This window comes from Rattus norvegicus, chromosome 5, assembly GCF_021556685.1.
Source record: "Rattus norvegicus strain SHRSP/BbbUtx chromosome 5, alternate assembly SHRSP_T2T, whole genome shotgun sequence".
Taxonomy (NCBI): Eukaryota; Metazoa; Chordata; class Mammalia; order Rodentia; family Muridae; genus Rattus; species Rattus norvegicus.
Window position 1 is genome coordinate 114,953,709 of NC_141538.1, and position 20,426 is coordinate 114,974,134.

The 20,426-nt window shown below is 41.2% G+C and overlaps 1 long non-coding RNA gene across 2 annotated transcripts in view; it reads right to left on the reverse strand.

Annotated features, from left to right (window-relative positions):
• LOC120102919 (uncharacterized) overlaps positions 1-20,426 on the reverse strand; it is a 441,889-nt gene that overhangs the window by 362,774 nt on the left and 58,689 nt on the right. Inside the window, exon 2 of one of the 2 annotated variants that reach the window (XR_015620978.1) lies at positions 14,424-14,533. The exons of the other annotated variant lie outside the window; for it this stretch is intronic. This is a non-coding gene — a long non-coding RNA (uncharacterized LOC120102919). The remainder of the gene's footprint in view (positions 1-14,423; positions 14,534-20,426) is intronic. 2 annotated transcript variants of the gene reach the window in all.

Genomic DNA, 20,426 nt, shown 5'->3' on the forward strand with positions numbered 1-20,426 from the left:
GCTCTAGGGGGCCAAGGAGGCCTAGACTGGCTATTCATCCCAGAACCCCACATCTCCGTGTGCTTGCCTACTCCTAGTGGCCTCCATTGCTTGCAGATAGACTTTGCATTCTCAGTGCCTAAGTCAGGGAAGCTTTTACCTGCTCTGTAACTCATTCTAACAAGGGTAAACCAGCTATATCAGAATAAAAAGGGAGAGAAGTATGACAAGAATGACATGAGACTGGTGCCATAGAAGGGGCCCTCTCCTGTGTGAGCCTCCTCATGGCAAATCATAAGGTGAAGGCGAGAGACTGGAAACCTGACTTTCTAGTTTCTATGAACTTCAAGCCACCAAAGAGTAAGAACTTTCCCATATCAAATGTTCAGACCAACCACAGTGAGACTGAAACAATTCCATACCTGGCCCACAGTACTTCTGAATGTAAAGATCTGGTGGAGTTCTGCTCTCAGAGCGAGTCATCCTTAAGTCCCAGGCAACAGCTCTCTCACTGGGGCAGACAGATGAAGATGCCAGTGTTGAAAGCAAAAGAAGAGGATTCTAGTGACAAGAGGCTGTAGAAGTAATTTCCTCATATGTGTTAGACATCCAGTAATCTGTTCACATTGATGAAGGCCACTCATTCTGGTTCTGGTTCCAAGGGACCCTCCCTGCCACCACCACTTTCTTTAAACTGCGGTGTTTTGTGTGAAAAATACATAACAACTGGAAGAAGACTCATTTCAGAAGTGAGTCTGGATCATTCCTCTTGCCTCCAAGAGAGGAAATAGTATATGCTTATCTGCAGAAGAAAAACATGGCCAACAAATGGGATGAAGCCCTGAAGTTGAATATCTGAGGCTCTGTCCTCTGTTCTCAGACATAGGAGGAAGCTCTAAGAAATCAAGTCTCAAGTCTAACCTTTATATTCTATATAAAAATATCTAACTCACACGATGTAGTCCTCTGATAAAGAATGCTGCATAAATCTAAGTAGACATAGATGACAGAATCAATGCTGAAGTTATTCCAATTCTTCAATTGTCAGCAGAGGTCTGAATAGCCAGTAGGGTATCACATCTCCCTGCTTCTCCTCTTGCAACATTGATGCTAACTCTTTATATGGGAAGGAAAACAATCCTCTGGTAATATTGCAGCCAACTTAGAGGGAAATATTGAAAGCAACAGTTCCCGGATAGCAGAGAGCTCCTGAGCGTTTAACTCTACACATTTTCTCTAGAGAATGCTAAGGACTGGGGGCTGGGCTGTCTGCACGGTTGCACTGTTTCAACACCGGCTGGAGAGATTTAACTCCCTCCCACTTGGCTGCCTCCTGAAGCTTTTACTTAGTGTCGGGCCACTTTTTCAACTGTAAAAAGAACTCTAGGGACTGTAGACTGAGAAAAGTGGTCCAAAATGTGGACATAGCAAGGAACAGGTGTGACTGGCTGTCTTGGAGGTAGTGGCATAAATAATGGCCATGGGGCACAGTGAAGATCTGCCCTTCATTCAAGTTCTAAGGGATCCATAGCAAAGAGCAGGAGGCACACATCCCCAGCCACCGAGGAGGGTATGAAGAGCAGCAGAAAGGAAAGGAGCTAAGCAATGGGTTTAGGAGAGAAGCAGAGGGATGGAGACCTTATCAATGTAGAGGGCAAATGAGAGCATTCAAAAAGCCAAACTCAACACTTCTAGGTGAGAGGATGCAGTGGGGTGTAGAATACCCAAGGGAAATGTCACAGGGCTTCAAATAATAATGATGAAAAATGAAGATTTATACCGTATGTGGTTCCTCACCCAGGACAGAGTCAGTCCCTTCTGCTCAAACCTGCACACCCCATTGTCATCCCAAACAGCCACCAGATCCACATGTCTATTCCTAGTGGCTTTCCATGGTTGCAGACAGACTGAATCCTCTCAGTACCTGGTCGGAGAAGGTGTCACCTGCTCTGGAACCTGCTCTATCACAAAATAAAGGGTTGAGCAACTGCATTCAACTCAGGGGACTGTTTTCTGTGGAGCATTTATCCAGGCAGAGTTTCCAGAACAACAAATAGGCCACAGGGCTCTGAAGATATTCTATAGAACTGAAACTTAGGAGGAAATATATTATAATTAGCTTAAATATAAAATGTCCAGATTTTTCCAGAATACAGGGCTTTTTTATAGAGGTGGGAGGGTGGGTGCAATAAAAAGGAGGGAAACACGGGGGGAACCTACTCCCCGGCATCTGCACGGGTTCCTAACGAGCCAGTCTAGGTCAATGCCTCCTGCCCTTTTCAATGCTTCTGTGGAAAGCCCTCAACTATGAACCATGAACCAGTAGAATCAAACTTTTGATGCACCCAACGATTTTTGATAGCAATGAGATTCTGGAATGCTCTTTGTATAATTCTTGTTATCCTTCCCTCTAGGATAAGACATAAATATTGGTGAATGGACAGTTATGATTCTTCCCGAGTTCCATGAGTGACAAGGCTGAAGAAGTGAACTGCTCCGTGGCAGCAAAGCAGAACAGAGGAAAGATAACAACAGCCCTGCTGAGGCAGACTCGGGCCACTGGGATGTTCTGTTCCCAGATGGTTGTCTCGGCACAGATTATCATCCTGGGAGGTCCACGTTGGGACAGACAGCTTCCTGCCACTAAGAATTCCTGTGGATGTAGAAACCAAATAGCTAAAGATCTACTGGTTTAAAGGAGCCACTGGGTGCAGATTATCACTTCCAGTAGTTCATAAAGGATGCTCGCAACCCAATCCATCTTGAGGGGACAGGGACTTAAAGGTGGGGCAGGAAGTGAGTGGAACAAGTTAATCCCTCCACAGGTTAATGGCAACCAGCTTAATACTGTCCTCAGAGGATTAGCCACAGGAGAAGTAATAAAAAGCTGGTTGAAGTAAGGGTCATTCGAGATTATGGCATGCAGGAATCCACTGCTGCTTTGAGTAGGATTGCCAACTGGCCTGGACCCACATCCGGGAACCTTCATGACGGACAAACAGGTGATGACACTAGTAAATAACATCGGGGAGGATTGCATTGACCTCAGTGGAGTCAGGGATATAGCGGAAGTGAATGCAATCGGGTTAGGAGCACCATGGCCTCAAAAATTACTGGTAGAGCCAGTTCATGGGGTTATTACGGTCAGTACAGCTCACCGGGGAAACTGGATGCAATACCCACCCTACTACTGGGCAAGGACCCACCAATCCACCTGGAGGGATACAACTTTAGCCCTCGGAGCGCTTTATCCTTGGGCACTAGGTGTGTACATCACTCCTGATAATACCACTGGGCAGCCTGGTAGCATTCGTGGGCCCATGGCTCAAAATGCTGCTGTGCTTGCCTTACTGTTAGCGCTACTCTCAAGAACTCAAGGTGCTTCTGTGGCTTGCAACTTTATAACAAATCTCAAGGTTCTTGATGCTTGTCATAATAACCAGCCAAGGTTATTATGCCAACATATTATGCCAAGGTGTGGAAAATCCTAGTCATAGCATCTCGTGGGACCATGGTAGATATATTAGACATTATACAGTCTGACAGTGCACTGGCAACAGGCTCAAAAGAACCAGGGCTGATTTTAGGAGATGTTTTCATGGTTTGGTGAGGTCTTTACTTCCTTGCCCCTTCAACTTGGACTGTTATGTCAACAGACAAAATACCGATTGCTAATGGGCTTTGTCACAACATTTGGAGCCATTCAAGGGTTTAGGGTTTTACTTTGGACTTCACCTTTTGATTTAGCTTATGCCCAGACAGGTCTTGATGAGTATGCAAGTGTGCTAGCATTCGGACAATACATTGCTGAAGGACAAGCTCCCAGTGGACCCTGAACAGGGTAGTGGTTTACATTCTTCGAGCAGCTCTCGAGAGTGTTTGAGATAGCAGAGTTTGTCAATCTCTTGTACGATGCACTTCAGTTAAAGATCAAGGTGGAGGAAAACTTAACTGGGCAACAGTATCAGGAGTTGGACAGTCACACTGTCCAGCTAAAGCCAATCGTAGATCCATGGTTCCAAGAATAAATGATGAAAAGAATTGTTCCTGCACAGTTCCACTTACACCAGCTACCTGCCATTGAAAGTGACCCAGTTTTGGACATCATTTATGACCTCCTGTTGTAGTACAACTTTTGTACTACAGGGTCTTACCTTGATATGTTATCCATCATTTAGAAAGCAACCACTCTCACTTGATTTAAAAAACAACATTCCTATGAGAAGAGCAATGCTGCTTTGGTAGGTGAGACCCTGAGAGTAGATCTCAAGAAATCCAGCTCTCTAGTAAGGATTATATCTTCTAGGTATATTGGCTGGCTTATACACTACCTCAACTGTGAAAGCTACCTTCCCAGATGTACCAACTGTGCTGGAGGTTGGCTGGGTCTCAGTGGGGGACAGCTTCCCCTCTCCAAGTGGTATCACCACTACAAGTTACGTGTTATATAACTTAGTGAGGAGAGAAAGAAAATATCTAACTTGGATTCACATGAGGATCTGTCTGCTCCTGCCAAATAAGACAACCAAGAGAGAACAACTAAAAACCAATCTTTTGGCATGACATGCAGGGACAAGATGAGAGCAGTGGCAGTCCAGAGACTCAACGTTGAATACAAGGTCTGAGCGAGAGTTCTGACATATGCTCGGAATCAGTTTATAAAACTGAGTGATCACCACCTTGCGTTCTTTGCCATCGAGACTACAAAAGTGTCCCTTTTTTATTAATTGGTTCTTTTATTTACATTTAAAATGTTAGAAGAGGTTGTTGTACTCGTCCCAGGATGGATTACAAACGGACACATCTTAACTGATATCATCAGCAAGACTTGATAGCATCCTGTATGTTCTGTTACTAAGTGACCCAATCCTTCTAGTACCCTGTGCTTTCACCACTGTTAGGTAGGGCAAGCATAGAGCAACCAGCTAGCATGTCCAATATCTTTCAAGTTTATTCCAAAATCCTGCCCAGTCCTAACCCAGAGGAGTCAGGCTTTTTTTTTTGACACCCATGCTCAAGATTTATCTTCCCTTGAGTGCCATTCACAAGACCTCCCCCCCCCTCTTTCTTTTAACCTTAAAATAAAACCTTTGGGGCTAAAAAAAGATTAGATTCTACAACAGAAAGATGTAACAAGGGAGCAAATTTGTCAGGGCTGGAAGTGTTCTACAGAAGAAAAGAGGGTAAGCCAATGCTGTAAACTCCAAGAGACCTTTCTTTGCCTTAGGCTGCTGGATTTGCTAAGATCTAGTGTTAAAGTCTCTGTGAAGCATGGACCATGACGTTTATCAGTCAAGTTCAAGTGTTTTAACCTGCTCATCGTTCCAAATTAATAGGGCTGCTGCACCTAAGAAGTGACCAGCCATCCCGTCTGAGCCTAACCTGTGCACAGCAGCAGTTTTCAGTGAAAGGACTCCAGAGGAGTGTATGATTCTTGATGCCTCAATAAGAAACTTTACCTACCAATCCAAAGGCTAGCCCATGGGATTAGTAAAGGGGGACAGACCCATTTTAATAGTACACTGATACTGGGAAGAGTCAGTAGGAGAGAGGTGAGGAGGCTGTTATACATGGGGTCATTCTTTATGGGAAAAAAAAGACTCTTACCCACAAAATCTCTTTCCCCCTAGACTCCCAATTGAGTGGCATTCCTTGAAGTAGGATAAGGCTTATTATTCTATGAGATAACAAGTTTCTAGGGCAACTGGTCCTCTGTTAAAACATACTAACATTAGAGTGGGCAACATGAGTCTCTTTTCAGAGCACAGGTTATAAAGGGGAAGAGAAGGGTCATATTATAGAAAATGACCCACCTGGAGAGAGAATATAGAAAATGGAAATAAAGGGAGTTTTGTGCTACAAAAAGAGAAAGCTTTCAAAGTTTGTATTCCTGAACAAAGGATGAAGAAGGAATCCTTCAAAATTCTTCAAGATTTGGGGATGTACATTATCCACTATTAAGCTGCAGTGTGGTGGAATATGCTTTCTTGGTCCTATCTAACTGTAACTTAATAAACCTTTACCCTTCCCCATCATCTCTCTTCCTCATATTCTCCCAGCCTTTGATAACCACTGTTCTACTTCTCTGAAATTTTTACATTGTGTGTATGAATGCGATCATGTGACACTTGTTTAGCTGTGCCTGACTTATTTCACATCACATGATCATCCCCAGCACCAACTGTGTTGTCACAAATGGCACAACATCACTCTTTCCAATGGCTGAACAATATTCTACTATGTGTATAAACCATTTTCCTCCATGATGGATAATCGAGTTGCTTCCTTCCCTTGGCTATTTCGAATAGTGCTGACATGAACACGGGCGTCCACATATCTCTTTTACATGCTAATTTCTCTTTTCTAGGTTACATATCCAATTATGGGGACTGCTGGTTCATATGACCATTCTATTTTTAATTTTTTGAGAGCCTTGATAGTCCTTCCCATAAAGGCTTTACTACTTTCCATTCCTGCTGCTGGCGTGCATGGGTTCCTGTCACTCTCCATATCTGTCAGCCCTTGAGCATTTTTGAGACTACCCATTTTTTTCGCAGAAATGGTTATTAGATACCTCTCTAACTTGTGTCCTCCTAACTGGTGTTGAGTTTTGCTTTGATTTTTCATATGTCTGTTGTCCATTTGATGTATCTTCTGAGAAATATCTATACACACTACTTTTGAAACCTGTTTTTCTTCAGGCTCACCTACATAACAAGCAGAAAGCACTGAGTTTTTTCTAAGTGTTTTAGAAAGTAGCAAACTTAATTTTTCTTTTCTTATTCTTACTAATCAAATCTGCTGCATTGAGACCACCTGAGGCCCCTTTCTCCAGATCATTCTGGACTGTTTCAAGTGTAAGTAAAATGCTTCTGTCACCATCCCCTTGTTTTTCCCTAAACACTGAACCGACACCACTGAACCCAGGACTTGCTTGCAGCATTCCCAGCCTTTCCTTGGTTCAGAGAAGACTGTACATGGAGAATGGAAGGAGGGTGGATACGTCGGTCTATCAAACTGCTTTTGTTGTTCGCTTAGTCCATTCAGATGGTGATCTGGCCCTAAACCCACACCGTCATCCTTCCTTAAGACATATAAAAGAGATGGCCTTCCCTGGGATATGGTGAGACACATGATGCTCACTCCAATTTTGTAGTGAGCATACCATATGTCTGCAATAGCTTCTTTTTTAAATTTTCAGCATGGTTAAGTTACAGTGATTGTTCTGTGATATTACCTCAAGAGGACATATGAACCAAATGAAATAAAATAGATCAATAAAATCACTAGGAGAATCTCTTCCAGTCCTGCAGGCAAACTTTTGGTGCCACACATTCTCAGACTTGTCTTTAAATCTGTGAGTATAATTCTATCCAATAAGGTCTTGACAATGCTGACGATGTGGAGAGTTTGAGACATATTTTATTTCTTAACTAGCATTATTTCTTGGATTGCCAGTGACAAAACTTATGCTGAGAGAACCTATATGCCAGTTGGTTTGTCTTTGTCTGTTGCAAGATCAGGGTCGATCCCCCAAACAACCAAAATAGAACTCTTCAATGGCATTCAGAAAGAAGTCTTTAAATTTCTAAGCCAGAATGTCAATCAAAGGACATTACTGGCTCATCTTCTGTGAGATTTACCTTTAACCATGGAAAGTCTTCAAAGCCAAGTGTTAATCTGACACCCCGACTGTAGGCAAAAGACAACTTTAAACTGTGCAACTGGATTACCACTTCTACTCTCACAGACAGTACATGGAGCCATTTGTCTAATCTGACTTTAGCTCAGAAAAGTTTAACTATGATTTTTAAAAATATATATAACTAGTAAGTGCTCTCAAACGACTGCACTAGGGAGACACTCATTTGCAAAGTTAGAGTGAAAGGAGTCTTCTGCTTGTGGCCAACTACATTAGTAGACCTGCTAAGTCACTGCTAATACTTTAATACTGCTAGCTAACCTTCCTAACCCTCACACCCTGATTGTGTCCAAAGCAGAAGCACTGATGGTTTACATCTTGACATCACCCTGAAAACAGAAAGAGGAGGATTTTCTAGGGCCTAAGACACAGCTCTCATAGCTTTCTAGTCTTAAAGCCGAAGGTCATGGGGGAGGGGGAAGAAGGGAGGAAGGATAAGTAGGATATGGACTTGACATCTGTTCTATTATGCCATGAATGATAAAGCCAAAGATTTGAACACTGTCATTTCTCCTGTTCATACAGAAAGGAAACAAGAAGTTTTTTTTTTTTTTAGAAAAAAAAAAAGCAAAAAACACTGACAGAGAGAGAATGCATTCATACCAACCCTCCCACACAGATGCATCAGTCCCTCCTGTGGGCACAGACACAAAAAAGCATGCCCTTGCTAGGTATGATGAAAGTATATCATGTAAATATCGCCAGTAGTTATAAACTCCCTCCTACATTTATATAAGCTATTTCCCTTTTCCTTGGGTATGAAGTGAGTATATAAAATAGAAATAAAGCAATTAAGTGTTATCCCCTCCATTAACAATAAAAATAAAATTATTGGAAAAATATTCACAGGAGAAAAAGAAATCCAAAAAGGTCATGTCAAAGTAATGTTTATATCACTATTACTTTAAAAAATTTCAGATGAGGAAGACATCTGAACACTATGTTAAATTAATCAATTCCTGCATTTCTCTCCCCCTATCGGTGATGTTTAAAATGTTCATCTCCCAATGCTAGGTATTGATTCCGAATTTCTGTGCCAATTTTTGTATAGATGTGAAGCATAGAATGACCAAATGAGACCACCCAGTTGCAGGCTTCATCAGATGCCTAACCACATTATCTTTTTAAATTCCTGTTGTTGCTACTGCTAAAGTTCCACCCAGTCATGACAGCCTCCTTTTTTTTTCCTTATTCATCTTATAAAAGCAGCCAGTACGCATCTGGGAGACCAAGAGTGGAGGTCAGAGAATAGATACCTTAGTAAACATTGGCTATTTAAACCTGGCATGTGCCTGTTTCTAAACCACCAAAAGACAAAAAGACTGATCTTATTCCAGCCATCTGTCAGCTGGTGGCCATCCAAAGAAAGATGCTTCTCTCTATGTTCCACATATACAAAAAGTGGGCACAATAGAATATATGAGGTCCACAGAGATGCACACAGCCATATAACATTCCAAATTTCTTTCAGAAACTTCCTCCCAACTTAGAATTGGTCTCTTAAAAAAATATATATTTCTTCATGGTCCAGAGCCAAGGGTAAAACCAACTTAAAAAGTAAATGTATGAAGAGGCCGCCAAAACAGAGCACAGCAGAGAGTCTGGATGGGAAACAGAAAGCAGGATAAATTTGTTTTCTCAGAAATTGTACATTGACAGCAGCATTGCGACCCCTGACAGGAAGGCCAGAATATGGGAACCAAACCAGCCTGGGGGAGGAAAATACATTGTTAAGAATTCTCCAGTAGTGGGCAATGAGTAGATATATCCCAGCAGGGGAAGGGAGAAGGAGTCCAGTGATCAGCTGCAGGTGAGGGAAGCCAGGCCAAGGGACATCATGAGAGACTAGCCAGCCTGGGAAAGCACTTGACAGTAGAGTCACCTAGCAGCAAGGGGACATCCAGCTCTTAAGATTCAAGCCCAGGGTCAGGACTCCTTGAGAAGATCCTGGCAGATTTTGTGCGAATAGGAAACATGAAAGCTACAGAGGGCATGGGAGCAAGACCCCAGTCCATTATTAGAACGTGGACACGAGCATAGATAATGGGAGGAACACAACAAGCCACCTGCTATTTGCAGTAGATTGTTTGAGGGTGAACAATGAGCCACGGACTCCAATAAATACTGTGCAGTTTTAGGCTTACTCCGGAAGCCTGAAGTGAAGGGCAATGAAGGGATGACTTGACTAATAACTGCATAATTAACAGCATTGTACCCTGAAAAACATGCCCAGGGCATAAGGACTACTAGTATAATCAGCAATTCACCCTCAGCCACTATCTTAATCATTAAGTAGACCAAATATTCCTTGAAAGCCAGCCATGGGCTGGATACTGCACTGAATCCGAATGAGACACAGAGGGGTCCCATTCCTAGTGTGTCTCCAATTCCAATGTCCCACCAGCTTCTATGCAGCTCCCACTTCTTCTGAGGGTGGGATGCGCAGGCCTGATGGTGCTTTAGGAAGAAGGAAAGGGATCTCCATGTCAGACCCTAACTTCAGCTCCTTCCCTCCAATAACACCTTTGAGAGGGCAAGAGTGACAACTGACCCCAAAGCTCAGGCAGTCTTCACACAACCACAGCCAGCCATGCTGAGCAACCCGAGCTGTCAGGAAACATGTCCCAGTTGATCTCCTGAATACAATAGGTTGCCCAAGAAGTCAGTTATATATATATACACTGGTTTTTACTTAAGGACATGGTAGGCACCAAGGACAAACTGGGACTAGGCCCAAAGTTTAAGACAAGCCACATAGTGATCATGTGGAAGGATCTTTAAGGAGGATGGCTGAGAGGCAAGAAGAGTTGAAAAGGATCAGCTTCTTGAAATAGAAGGTTATGCCCTAAGGAGGGTTGGGCCAAGATCAAGGCAGTTGGCTGTTTGCCTCATGTGGAACCTCCTAAAACGTTTAAGTCCATCCCAGTTAAGGTCTCCTTAGAAAAAGCCTGCAGTGGGCAGCCTCTAATGTCAGTACACTGATGAGGAGTCTCATCTGAGTTTATTAGCTACTGTAGAAGGTAGAAGCAAAAGAACTGGCCTTCCTCTGAGGCGGGCTGAGGCTTCAGGCTGAAAAGCAGATACCATGTGTGTTCCGCTCTCAGCCTGTGTTGACACTTCAGAAGAGGCCAGGGTTAAACTCCTGGAGTAAATTGTATAGCTGCTAGCTGAGATCCCAGGGCAGTAGTTCTCTAAGATGATGAAGAACCAAGACCTGGTGGAGAATAAGATGTATACAATACTCCCGCTGACAGTGAACGGCATTCACATTAGCAGAAAGCCAAACCACTACTATGATCAACAGACACTTGTGCTTCTCCTGTATGCACATGTAGGTTGGACATAGTTTAAAAGCCAACATCATCTACAGAGCAGGATAGTCTCTGTTCCCAATTCATGTGCTTAAATGCAAGCTCTGTTCAAATGAATTTCTTTCATTTAATCACATAATTTTCTGTTTTCTCTAATTACTCTAAATCTGCCATCTTTCAAGTAATCCTGTTCATTGCGTGACATCAGTTGGCCACATCAAAGCCGTGGACCTTTGGGGTTATGGGTTTCAAACATCTGTTCTAACATTTTCTGTCAAGCAAGTTCTATTCCACAACGTGCCTTTAGTCATAAAGTATTATTCGGGAAATGCATTCCCTTTCTCATATACCCCAGTACCTCCCAATCTATTTTGTGTTTGTAACTTGGCCTAAATCTGAGGCTGAAGCATACCTTGAGTTAGTTAATGTAAGGCCCAAAGTCAGTCCAAATACCAATCTGTCTCTTCATCCTGCAATTTACTACAGGAACTGTCTCACTGTCCCAGACTATTTCCAAACCCCAAGTGAAGATAAGTGCACCCTAGTGATTTCGCCACCCCCTTTTCCCTCCCCACAGCAACCCATAGTGTCAGGGTGCTCTTTCTCTGTAATCATTAGCATCCAAATCCATGCCAACCCAAGCTTTATTTCCAGAGTAATACTGGAACCATTGCTACAAAGGATGATTGTTTCCAGTGACAAAGACTACACGAAATCTTTCTACACTCAGACCCATCTCTTCAGTATTGAAAATACTATCTGCCCATTTCTGTCTCGGTGCCCTTGTTTTTTGCTCCCATGATATGGAATGCCCTCTGCCTGGTCTCCTGCTCCTATTTTGGTAACTAAGACCTAGCTTAAGTTCTGTTTCCCACTCAAAAAAAAATTCTCTTGGTCTTCATTCAATCAGTGTCCCCCTTATAACATTCCCAAAAGTCCTCAAATAGGTCACTCGCATCAAGTGACATACAATGGCACGGAATTGCAGAAAAGTGCTAAAAGACACTGAGATCATTTAATTGAGGGGCTGTCATCCCTAACTATGGAGAGGTAGTATAGTGCAGTATAATATAGTAGACAAGTCCATGTAATTGAAGGGATAACAGACCTAAGTCTGGGCCAGAGCCCTGACACTATGTGACCCTAGCCTAACTTTCAGACTGGCAGTCATTTTCTTAAAACACTGGAGCTACAAGGTATGATGAAGCCCTAAACTTGGAAAACCTCACGATCTACAGGTTTTCTTTGTATGCCTTCAGGGCTTTTGAAGGAATTGGAAATAGAAGTTGGCAGCAAGGACTGGAGGCTGAAACTACCAGAATTGTGGACGAGACCTAAAGCCTAGGAAAAGGGGATTTGAAAGACTTTCCAAAGAGAAAAAAACAGGCCTTGCTTCATTGCAGATCTAAGAGAATAAATGAGATGGTCAAAGTATCTTGGATTTCTTGCCAAGAAAGAGACAGGTGCAGGACAGATAAAAATGGAGTAACTAAGGAAAAAAATGTGTCTTGTGGTACCAGAGATTTGCCTCTCCAAAGACTGCAGGTGTGTGTCTCAAAAGCAATTGATGCCTCTCTCAAAGCCCCAAGAGCTTCGTCTTTCACAGTCCCACTGAGGTCTTTTCCTCTCTGTCCTTTTCCTATGCTGGCCAACTTAATAGTACCAACGGAAAGTTTATTGGTGATCTGAACAGTCATCTTACTTCATCTAGGAGTGTGTGTGGACTAATTAAAGGAAAAAATTCATTGCTTCTTATTTATTAGTCCTACTTGACTTTTAAAGTTAAAATGAGTTTTGCCTAAAATAGCTCATCTTCCTCCTAATCTGTCCTCTAAGTTCACGAATATCAAGCTGTCCTCTGAGGCTGCCTGAGTCAGTTTCAAACGGGGGTGGGAGGTGATATTTCCACATTCTGAGCCAGTAACTGCCGTTCAGAACCAACCGATGTTGGCCTTCTTTGGAATCTCTAACCCCAACTGGTCACTGAGCATGCTCACTGTAGGTCAAGAAGGGGATTCTTTTATTTCTAATGTATATTTTATATAAACTCAAAAACTTTAATACTTGCCTTTCTTTTGCTCTAACAGTTCTAGAAATGTATAAGAGTAATTTTAAAACATGAATTAAAATGTGGTAACAAACTTATCGATTGAAATATCCCTTTAGATTGAAAAATTCAGGGACAATCTTAAAGCAAAACAACGGAGCATGTAAATAAGTGGCCATGTGTCCATAAAAAAAAAACAGTGTACATTTTAAAAGTTGCAAAGACCTTTTAGTGATATGGAAAAATAATTGAAATATATTTTAATTAGTAAATTAAACTATAAGAACTATATGTAATTATGTTTTTGCTTTGTGACATCTATATACTTAATTATATTTGCACAGATATATGTACTTTAGACACATGTACAAACATTATATATACTCTCAGAAAAAGAATTGACCTGAGAGGAAATAATTATCTCAGGACAACAAGTCACAGAAAATTCTTGTTTTCTTCTCTCTGTTTTTCCCAATTATCCTTTGAAATCTCTATGCAATCATAAAGGGAAATCACCCATGAAATCAGCCATGATGTAGGAAAAAGTGTGTCAAGGAACATTTGTTCTTTTGGTATTTAGCCGGATTGATGGGGTATTGTTTTAAACCAGAAATGATCCATCTTTCCATCCCTTGCAACAATGTGCCTAACAGCTGACTGAAAACTACTCTCTGCCTTACCTAACTTCTTACACACACACACACACACACACACACACACACACATCTAAAAATGTCCCTGGGGAAATACTATACGTATTGCTTTTATGTGGCTGTGATAAAATGCAGCAAACAAGGCAATTTATAAAAGTGTTTATTTGGGCTCATGGTCGCAGAAGAATAAGAATTCCAGTGTTGGCAGCTTTAGCACTTGTCCCCAGGCTTTTGCTCTTGTCCAAACTTTTCACAGCATCAGCCTTTAGTCCCCATATGCAATTTCCTCTATTTGCAATTTCTTTCAAGGGCCTGAAGCCATGCAAAGAATGGGCAGGAAATTAGCAGGCTTGGATGGCTGCTAGTAGCAAGTTAAGAGCGCACATCTTGACCTGAAAGCACAAAGCAGAGAGAGACAGAGACAGAGACAGAGAGACACAGAGAGAGGGAGAAAGGAAGTGAGGGAGGGGGTGAAGGATGGAGGGAGGGAGGGAGGGCACAACTGGGTATAGCACAAGCCTTTAAACTCTCAAAGACCACTTCCCATGACATACTTCTCCAACAAGACCCACCTCCTTAGCCTCCTGACCAAACAGTTTGCATTTTGCTGCATTTAATTGATTGGTGTGGTTTTTAAATTAATTCTTTGAATATATAAATATATATATATATAGAGAGAGAGTACATAAATTATATCTCTGCATTTTATGACCCATTTCTCACCTACCTACCTTCTGTGTTTTCTTTCTCCAAAAATCCTGTCATTAATTTTAATAGCCTTTGGTGGACATGATGAGATGTTTAACTTGTTCCAGTGTAAAGCTCCAAGTTTTGGATTAATCTGGGGAGAGTTTGAAAAATCACCACTTAGTTATTCTGTAGTTCCCACTTAAGTCTTCCAGGCAGAATAATCTCTGTTGTTTATAAAGCATATTCACTTATAAATGAGAAAAGGAATTCACTTTCCTACATCCTAGTGATCGGGCTACTACCTACCCAACTCAAAATTCTTTATGCCTCTACTCAATTACAGCATAAAAAAATATGAAGAACACTGCCATTTGATTATATAGAAGGGTCACACCAGCCAAGTTACAAAACATAATCCACCAAGTACTTATAATCATGTAACAAGTTTTTTTATAAAGATAATTTGACAATGTTTAATTTTGTCAGTCAAACACATGGCCTAGCCTATATCTTTCAAAACTGTACATGTGCTGAATAACTTGTGCTTCTTAGAAGGTGACCATTACACTTAAAAGTTTGTCGCTAGAATACAGAAACAATCTTTTTGACACAGGGGTCCTTATGTCAGGCACCACCTTTTAGAGTTGGTTGAGGATTTGAGACAGCTTAGAGATATGCCTCACCATAAGCAATCTATATTTATTCTCATACAGCTTTAAGTCCCTTTTTCTAAACTTGGGTACTAGGAGCCTAATACAAACTTTACAATGCTTAGCCTATAATTTTCATTAATTACTGTCTTCCAATATAAAGTGCTGCTGGGAAATTAAAACATAGAAATAATGTGAGGGATTTTTGCCATGTATTTTTGAGAAAACAAACTGGAACAATAAGGGATACACTAAGGAAAAGCTCCCTGTTCTTAATATATTAAAGGCATTATTTTCAATGTGTTGCTCTTGTCCTCCGGAGGCAGCCCTTTCCCTGAAAACAGAATCAGCCAAGACCACTCTTCAAGAATATTCCCTAGCTTTCTCCACATAGATAGGCACTGCTTTGTCACATCCATTCTTTTAAAATGGTTGACTTCCTTAGAGATTTTCAAAAAAAAATGATGTCACATTGATACAATAATGTTTTGGATTTGTAAAAATCAAGTAGGGAATAAATGTGTCAGCACTGGAGGGAGGGTGGCTGGGAGTCTGGGTTTTCAAAGGCTCTCATGTGAACGCTGTGAAGTCCAATGATAATTGATTTCTACCTAGTATAATCCATCTTTTCCCTTGTGTTTCAATGGCATTGTTGAACATAAGTATTGTATAGATGAAATAAAACTGAGTTATATGAATAAGAGGCATTATTCAATTAGCAGCACTTGAGAGGTTACAAGTACCTCCTTTCTGAAACTATTCATGACCCTCCCCCAAATTCTTTTAGCATGCCTTTCTGTGCCCATATCATCTTTGCATATAGACATTTGCAAACTCGTATCGTCGACATGTCTCTGAGTTTTTCTACTAGACAGACGATGAATGCCATGTGGCTGATATTTTTTTCTCTCCCTGAACAAAATAACCATGTTATCTATTGCTTCAAACTGTTACACCACTTTGTGGCCTACACTCTTCCTCTGCACTTCCAAGTGTTCTATTTCTTTTTTGTTCAGTACAAGTTTTTCCTCAGCTTCAAGAACTTTACCAATTCTGCAGAGCCCACCCAAGAAGAAGCTGGCCTGGTTTTGATTTCATTCACTGGTATTGTTGTCCTTTGCTTAGTATTCCTGGAGGCTCTTTGTGAAAATAAACACAGAAGCCAAACAGACCCTTCCTCTCCAGAAGCAGCACAAAGAGATTTCATTTCAAAACTGGATTCAGAGTAGAGCTTCATAGAATACACGGATTGAATACACCTCCTGAACCTCAAATAGGCATCTGTAAAATGAGAGCTCCCATAAATACTTCCTAGCACTGCTGACAAGTTTCAGTGTGAATTTACCAGAGGAAACATTGGCAAACTTACATATAACTTCTGAATGTTCTTTTTACATACACGTATCCTCAACCCTCTTTTTGATTTTATTAAATGTTTAATCAGATATTATCATTTCTTCCGACTATATAGCTCAATATGAAAAATAATTCATTCTTTCTATAACACTTCAGGGGTACACACACACACACACACACACACACACACATCTCATTTACACAAACCACGTAGTTCATAAATCTATCCTAACTGCTACTGAAGACTCGGGATCTTAATCTACTTCTGCTTGGAAAGCTCTAAAAAATTGCAGAAGACACAATCACAGTTTCCAGATTCTGAATGTTGCTGTCTTTCTCTTCTTTCAAAGGAAACTATTGCAAACTTAGACTGAGCATTTTCAGTAAGCGGGGGTAGTCATCAAATAATGATATCAACTTGGTATATCCTTGCCCAAATGTGATCTTTGATACACAATTGGGTTATAAAAAGCAAAGAGTAAGAAGTTGTAATAAAGCAAAAGAGGATTCTAATGAAGCTTGGGACCAAAACTGTGCTGTCCAAATCTATTCTTTATATGTGGGCTTAATTTCACCAGAACTGCTTGTTCAGCTTACCATAAATCCAGGAGGATAGAAAAGGCTACTTTCACAAGAAGAAATATGAACGGAAATTCAGAGACACTGGAAGAAAAAGTATAACTCTAATCTGTCTATAAGAGCAAACTTATTTCACTAACAGTCTTGGTGATTCATAGCCACTACCCCATGACAGGTTCAGGTGTAATATACAAAACAAGACAATTTTCTTTATAGCAGAAGGCGACAAGAAAGTTGTCTTTGTCAGGCTGAAGAATGGTGACAGAGTCACTGGCATCTCCAAAAGTGGGGTGTTAATAGGCTTGCAAGCCTTCCTGCTGAATGCTCTTAGCACTCTGAGATTGGGGGGCACAATCACAGATTTAAAGTGTCCTCCAAAGACAGCAGCTGTGACAACTACTTTAGATCATTGGGTTCTCTGTTCACAGGTTACAAATGTAGCCTGGTTAGATAAGGCATTTGAAAACTATACTGGGCATTATCTTCACAGCACGCCTGCCCTCCAATCTCCCGACCTATCTTTTCTTACTGCTCTAAAGATATTTTTATTAATTTTTTTATTAACTAAAGTATTTCTTATTTACATTTCGAGTGTTATTCCCTTTCCCGGTTTCCGGGCCAACATCCCCCAACCCCTCCCCCTCCCCTTCTTTATGGGTGTTCCCCTCCCCACCTCCCCCCATTGCTGCCCGCCCCCCAACAATCATGTTCACTGGGGGTCCAGCCTTGGCAGGACCCAGGACTTCCCCTTCCACTGGTGATCTTACTAGGATATTCATTGCTACCTATGAGGTTAGAGTCCAGGGTCAGTCCATGTATAGTCTTTAGGTAGTGGCTTAGTCCCTGGAAGCTCTGGTTGCTTGGCATTGTTGTTCATATGGGGTCTCGAGCCCCTTCAAGCTCTTCCAGTTCTTTCTCTGATTCCTTCAACGGGGGTCCTATTCTCAGTTCAGTGGTTTGCTGCTGACATTCTCCTATGTATTTGCTGTATTCTGGCTGTGTCTCTCAGGAGAGATCTACATCCCGCTCCTGTCGGCCTGCACTTCTTTGCTTCATCCATCTTGTCTAATTGGGTGGCTGTATATGTATGGGCCACATGTGGGGCAGGCTCTGAATGGGTGTTCCTTCTGTGTCTGTTTTAATCTTTGCCTCTCTATTCCCTGCCAAGGGTATTCTTGTTCCCCTTTTAAAGGAGTGAAGCATTCACATTTTGATCATCCGTCTTGAGTTTCATTTGTTCTAGGCATCTAGGGTAATTCAAGCATTTGGGCTAATAGCCACTTATCAGTGAGTGCATACCATGTGTGTTTTTCTGTGATTGGGTTACCTCACTCAGGATGATAGTTTCCAGTTCCAACCATTTGCCTATGAATTTCATAAAGTCATTGTTTTTGATAGCTGAGTACTATATTGTGTAGATGTACCACATTTTCTGTATCCATTCCTCTGTTGAAGGGCATCTAGGTTCTTTCCAGCTTCTGGCTATTATAAATAAGGCTGCGATGAACATAGTGGAGGATTGTCTTTGTTATATGTTGGGGCATCTTTTGGGTATATGCCCAAGAGAGGTATAGCTGGATCCTCAGGTAGTTCAATGTCCAATTTTCTGAGGAACCACCTCCAGACTGATTTACAGAATGGTTTTACCAGTCTGCAATCCCACCAACAATGAAGGAGTGTTCCTCTTTCTCCACATCCTCGCCAGCATTTGCTGTCACCGGAGTTTTTGATCTTAGTCATTCTCACTGGTGTGAGGTGAAATCTCAGGGTTGTTTTGATTTGCATTTCCCTTATGACTAAAGATGTTGAACATTTCTTTAGGTGTTTCTCAGCCATTCGGCATTCCTCAGCTGTGAATTCTTTGTTTAGCTCTGAACCCCATTTTTTAATAGGGTTATTTGACTCCCTTCGGTCTAACTTCTTGAGTTCTGGGTATATTTTGGATATAAGCCCTCTATCTGTTGTATGATTGGTAAAGATCTTTTCCCAATCTGTTGGTTGCCGTTTTGTCCTAACCACAGTGTCCTTTGCCTTACAGAAGCTTTGCAGTTTTATGAGATCCCATTTGTCGATTCTTGATCTTAGAGCATAAGCCATTCGTGTTTTGTTCAGGAAATTTTTTCCAGTGCCCATGTGTTCCAGATGCTTCCCTAGTTTTTCCTCTATTAGTTTGAGTGTGTCTGGTTTGATGTGGAGGTCCTTGATCCACTTGGACTTAAGCTTTGTACAGGGTGATAAGCATGGATCAATCTGCATTCTTCTAAATGCTGACCTCCAGTTGAACCAGCACCATTTGCTGAAAATGTTATCTTTTTTCCATTTGATGGTTTTGGCTCCTTTATCAAAAATCAAGTGACCATAGTTGTGTGGGTTCATTTCTGGGTCTTCAATTCTGTTCCATTGGTCTATCTGTCTGTCTCTGTACCAATACCATGCAGTTTTTATCACTATTGCTCTGTAATACTGCTTGAGTTCAGGGATAGTGATTCCCCCTGAAGTCCTTTTATTGTTGAGGATAGTTTTAGCTATCCTGGGTTTTTTGTTATTCCAGATGAATTTGCAAATTGTTCTGTCTACCTCTTTGAAGAATTGGATTGGTATTCTGATGGGGATTGCATTGAATCTGAAGATCGCTTTTGGTAAAATGGCCATTTTTACTATATTAATCCTGCCAATCCATGAGCATGGGAGATCTTTCCATCTTCTGAGGTCTTCTTCAATTTCTTTCTTCAGAGTCTTGAAGTTCTTATTGTACAGATCTTTTACTTGCTTGGTTAAAGTCACACCGAGGTACTTTATATTATTTGGGTCTATTATGAAGGGTGTCGTTTCCCTAATTTCTTTCTCGGCTTGTTTCTCTTTTGTGTAGAGGAAGGTTACTGATTTATTTGAGTTAATTTTATACCCAGCCACTTTGCTGAAGTTGTTTATCAGCTTTAGTAGTTCTCTGGTGGAACTTTTGGGATCACTTAAATATACTATCATATCATCTGCAAATAGTGATATTTTGACTTCTTCTTTTCCAATCTGTATCCCCTTGATCTCCTTTTGTTGTCTGATTGCTCTGGCTAGAACTTCAAGAACTATATTGAATAAGTAGGGAGAGAGTGGGCAGCCTTGTTTAGTCCTTGATTTTAGTGGGATTGCTTCAAGTTTCTCTCCATTTAGTTTAATGTTAGCAACTGGTTTGCTGTATATGGCTTTTACTACGTTTAGGTAGGGGCCTTGAATTCCTGATCTTTCCAGGACTTTTATCATGAAGGGGTGTTGAATTTTCTCAGCATCTAATGAAATAATCATGTCGTTTTGTTCTTTCAGTTTGTTTATATAATGGATCACGTTCATGGTTTTCCGTATATTAAACCATCCCTGCATGCCTAGGATGAAGCCTACTTGATCATGGTGGATGATTGTTTTGATGTGCTCTTGGATTCGGTTTCCCAGAATTTTATTGAGTAT